The 5,406-nt window shown below is 37.9% G+C and overlaps 1 protein-coding gene across 3 annotated transcripts in view; it reads right to left on the bottom strand.

The window, feature by feature from the left end:
- Positions 1 to 5,406, bottom strand: part of LOC107724951 (rho GTPase-activating protein 35-like) — a 119,492-nt gene extending 114,086 nt beyond the window's left edge. Inside the window, exon 1 of one of the 3 annotated variants that reach the window (XM_016534044.1) lies at positions 4,733 to 5,406. The gene's annotated coding sequence lies outside the window, so the exon portion shown is untranslated. The other 2 variants (XM_016534046.1, XM_016534045.1) reach the window with 2 other exon arrangements.

Raw genomic sequence — 5,406 nt, 5'->3', positions numbered from 1 at the left:
ATTTAATGGATTTAAGGGTTATAATGGGAATTATATTGGCTTTAATGTAAACTATAATGGTGTCTACTGGTATTTGATGGATTCTATTGGTGATATGTAATCTGGCAGATGGGAAACAATAGAACAACAGTAATGCCTATTGGAATAATGCCCAAAACACACTACAAAAAGGAATTTTGTAATTGTTTTAATGGAAACCATAATTTCTGTGATGGTTTCCATTGTTTTTTTTTTCAGCAGGGTAATGATACCCATACTGTGCTGCACACTATTGACAATATTAAATTGAAGCTTGACTTTGCAAAATTAAAATCGCAAATCAAATCGCAATATCTATCAAAAAAAATCGCAATTAGATATTTTCCCCAAATCGCACAGCCCTAAATTTCTATTTAAATTTTAGGCTGAATAAAAACTTTCATTTCGTTACATTTTATTTTGGTGCAAAAATATTGCCAAGGGTTTGTTATGCAGTTACCAAGGTGTTCAGGTTGGTTGTTTACAAGTGGGATGTTTTGGGAAGTGTTCGACAAGAAAAGTTAGCTACAGGCGAAGCTAAAAGAAAGCTTAACTTAAAGAAAGTAGCTAGTTACAAAACAAAATACTTCGCAAAAGTAACTTTCTACATTTAAACTACTTTACATTGTTAAATAAATGTAAAATAAATTAACAGATAGAAAAGAACTGACTGAAAGAACCAAAAGAATGATTCATTCTCAAATCGGACATCGCTAGATCCAATTATAAACAGATGACAGAAAATACCCAACGCACAATTTGATTTTGTAAATATTGCTTGATAAAATTAAAACTATCGCACTAAATTCATACTTAATTACTAAATTAGGTTTGCTACTAAAAATCTGCATCATTTTAAAACTAGCAATGCTACAACAGAGAAACATAGCTTTGCTATTTGCAGCAACGCTACACCCAACACTGTTTCAGGGTGGTTGCTAAGGCTAAAGGTTTGTTTAAATCCCAACCCTATGAGTATGAGTAATAGTGATACTTGCCTTAGCAAGCACAACTAATTATTCAGTCGTGACATGCTGAATTCAAGGAGAAAATGGAACTGGAAAAATAAATGAGAAGGATTAAATTACCAATCACCCTTTCTGCAATGTTTGGCAAGTGGACAGGACTTATGGGCCAGACATTTGGCAGATGAACATTGGCTAATGCTGAAGACACAGCAAAAGGGCTTAGATAGATCACAGACGCTTCTGTTCGTGCAAATCACACATATATTAGCAAAGGTGGAAAGCATTTAGAGGGTGTACTTGTCCAGAAAATGTCCCTATTAATTCTAATGTCAAGTACAAATGACTAAATATCACGCTTATTATCTACCGTTGCGGCTCCAAAATAGCGCATACAGTGCCTAGACTGGACTGCATAGATGGTGACTGGCTCACATCAGCTGAAATATATATATGTGAGATAAGGTGAACGGGGCTGAGGAATAAGAGATTAAACTCTTATAAGCCCATGACGTTTATCAAGAGTTTCCATCGGCCGGCTCAAAATGTTGTGAATTTCTGGGAGAGCAAAGCCACTCCTACAACAGATTGCAATCATGTCTCTCTGAGTTCTGTCTACCTGTTCAAAGTTACGGAGACAAGACACAACAACAAATCACTTGGGTTTCTGCAATGAATTCCAAAGCAGTCATAAGGGAAACTCACCCAAAAATGACAATTCGGTCATCATTTACACACTCATGTTGTTACAAACATTCTTGTGTGGAGCACAAAAGCAGCTATATAGCAGAATGTCCAGGCTGCTCTATTCCATACAATGAAAGTATGTAGCCATACAGGTTTGGAACAACATGAGGGTGAGTAAATGACAGAATTATCATTTTTTGGACATATATCTCCTTAAAAACGCTCACTGTGAAACCATCAACAACCTCAACTATTAACCTTTACTCAGAGCACATGCAACAGGAGGAGAAACATGGCAGTAGTGCTTGAAGCCTAAAGAGTTTGATTGCGCTGAATCCTCCTGCATTCTTCACATTTCAGCTAAGGGGCTCGGAGGGGTCATGGGGTCTGCGTTTAGAAATGAAAGATCACAGGAAAGAACACATGCTTCACTTGAACAATTTAGAGTCTCTATAGTTCTGGCTTTGTAATAGGAAGACAGTATAACAAGTATGAGCTTTATTAAGCATGTACAGGAATACAAGCACATGCCATCCAAGTACACAGTTGCTATGTTTTAGAGGAATGTACTTCCAGCAAGGCACCGAAAGAGAATCAATTGCCACTTCTATTTATTTTTGAGGCAGAGGGCCCTCACGAGTCAACGGGTGATATTTATTCACAGACACAAAACTGGTAAATGAACAGAATGTCTCATTTACTGACTATTTGTGCAATTCATCTGGTGCAAACCTCTTAAAGCGTTAGTTCACCCAAACATTCTGTCATTTACTCACTTTCATGTCGATCCAAACCTGTATGACTGACTTTTTTTCTGCAGAACACAAAAAGACGCTATTTTAAAGAATAATAGACAACACTGGACCCAATTGGCTTTCATTTCAAACTATCCAACCCAAACTCATAAGCAAACATAACCATTTGGTGAATATAATTTGTATCGTATGTATGATTTTTAGAAAAAAGCATAAAGGCCCACCTCTGTGTCAGTGGGATGCAAAAAGAATAAAAAAAAACGTAAATATTTGTTCGTACGAATTCACACAAATTAGCCACTAAATCGGAAAAATGTCATTTTTTGGACATATATCTCCTTAAAAACGCTCACTGTGAAACCATCAACAACCTCAACTATTAACCTTTACTCAGAGCACATGCAACAGGAGGAGAAACATGGCAGTAGTGCTTGAAGCCTAAAGAGTTTGATTGCGCTGAATCCTCCTGCATTCTTCACATTTCAGCTAAGGGGCTCGGAGGGGTCATGGGGTCTGCGTTTAGAAATGAAAGATCACAGGAAAGAACACATGCTTCACTTGAACAATTTAGAGTCTCTATAGTTCTGGCTTTGTAATAGGAAGACAGTATAACAAGTATGAGCTTTATTAAGCATGTACAGGAATACAAGCACATGCCATCCAAGTACACAGTTGCTATGTTTTAGAGGAATGTACTTCCAGCAAGGCACCGAAAGAGAATCAATTGCCACTTCTATTTATTTTTGAGGCAGAGGGCCCTCACGAGTCAACGGGTGATATTTATTCACAGACACAAAACTGGTAAATGAACAGAATGTCTCATTTACTGACTATTTGTGCAATTCATCTGGTGCAAACCTCTTAAAGCGTTAGTTCACCCAAACATTCTGTCATTTACTCACTTTCATGTCGATCCAAACCTGTATGACTGACTTTTTTTCTGCAGAACACAAAAAGACGCTATTTTAAAGAATAATAGACAACACTGGACCCAATTGGCTTTCATTTCAAACTATCCAACCCAAACTCATAAGAAAACATAACCATTTGGTGAACATAATTTGTATCGTATGTATGATTTTTAGAAAAAAGCATAAAGGCCCACCTCTGTGTCAGTGGGATGCAAAAAGAATTTAAAAAACGTAAAAATTTGTTCGTACGAATTCACACAAATTAGCCACTAAATCGGAAAAATGTAAAATAGTTATGAATGGCAATTGGATTGTGTTGAAATATCGTCTTTTGTGTTTCACAGAAGGAAGTAAGGAAGGCTTGGAATGACATGAGGGTGAGTAAACGATGTCAGCATTTTAAATTTAAGGGTGAAGTATCTCTTTAAATGTCCTGTAAAAGTGCCAAATAAGAAGTGAAATGAGTCTTTCTGCCAATACCCCGATGGGAAATGGCCCCAGAGTTTGGCTGAACAGACATTCCAACCCTTATCGTTCATTCCTGATTTGATGGACTTTCATCTGCATGACTTCAACCAAACTCAAAACTTCCTAAACAAACTGTATTTTTTTTCTCTCTGTAACACAAAATGCCATTTAGGGCCAAAGCAAAATGTTAAAATCAAAGAACAACTGGACTATACTGCCTTACGTCAAAAGCAATGTTCCAAAAAAAATGCTCAAGATTAATAATAATAATAACCACTTTTACATGCACAACATTTTCAGATTAAGGTCTACATTTCCGAATAAGTGAGCCAAAATTGTGTTTAATAAACCAGAATTTTGGCGTAATCCAGTTATGGCATTCATGCTAAAGTTTATATGAGGCTTACATAAACAGAATATGATCAAACCCTGAATATTGTTGTGCATGTAAACACAGTCTATGTATCCGATCTGAGTCAAAGCGTCAGTGCTTTATTTGGGTGATGCCAGACATTCGTTCACCCATTTCCATCTCGGTCCACGGAAAACCTAGCAATGATTATGTTTTTGGCTTTGATTATCATAAACCAATTTACCAGAAATCATTTTGAAAGATGTAAAGCATAAAGACTGCTCTGAACCCATTGATTTGCCACATATTCTGCCTGACAGCTGTAAGGCTGGGTATCTGAGCATAGATATGAGAACATGTTAAGAGGCAAAGATGTAACAAACTCCTGATCTGGGTGATGGAATATTAAACCAATCACAAAATATCACATGGAAACCAGATGTAGTTCAATGTAATAACAAATCTACATACACCCCTCTAGTTTCCTCTAGACATAGTAAATAGCACAAGTTTGCTTACAGAATCCCATGGATTTAGGAAATGTAGATGAAGGAAAAGAAAAAGACTGGTGCATACCACAGCATGCCTCCCTTTCTCTTCTCTTTCAATCCTTTATCCTGCAGCAGCAGTATAACCGGCTCAGAAATTCATCAAGATGAGGAATAGCAATAATAATAATAGTCCAGCAGTAGACCCATAAACGTCGGCGTTCACCTTCCGCAGCTGTCCGAACGCAATACAATCTCTTCTTTCAATGACTGATTGTATTCTGAAAGTTTTCAACAATCTGATTTGTGGTTCTCTTCCCAAATGCAGCACAAAAGACAAAAAAACATCGAGGGAAAACCCAGACTGGAATATCAGATCACTGTTTCTTGTTGGAAAGGAGGGGGCGTTGAAGGAGAGAGAGAGGGGGAAAAAACAGCTTTGTATCGTTGTGTCTTCCCTTGGGTTCACCACGTTGTTTCGGAGCACTTATAATTTCCTTTGTTGTGTCCAAAACATCCCGAGTTGTCCATGTTTATCAGACATTTCAGCCGTCAACACGCGGTCTGTGAGGAACAGCGCAAGTCTCCGACGGAAAAAAGGACTTCTCCTAGCATAAAGGCGAAATTCAGTGACGGAGCGCGTGTGAATGTGTGTGTTAATGTGTTTTTTCAGCTTCCCAATAATGGCGGCCCTTCTCCCGTTCTCGGTCTCTCCTCCCTCCTCTGTACTCTCGCGCATGGACACAATTACCGCACGCACAC

Source organism: Sinocyclocheilus rhinocerous, unplaced genomic scaffold, assembly GCF_001515625.1.
Source record: "Sinocyclocheilus rhinocerous isolate Xijiao unplaced genomic scaffold, SAMN03320098_v1.1 scaffold996, whole genome shotgun sequence".
Taxonomy (NCBI): Eukaryota; Metazoa; Chordata; class Actinopteri; order Cypriniformes; family Cyprinidae; genus Sinocyclocheilus; species Sinocyclocheilus rhinocerous.
The sequence above is the reverse complement of the archived record's forward strand: the minus strand, read 5'-3'. Positions and strand labels throughout refer to the sequence as shown.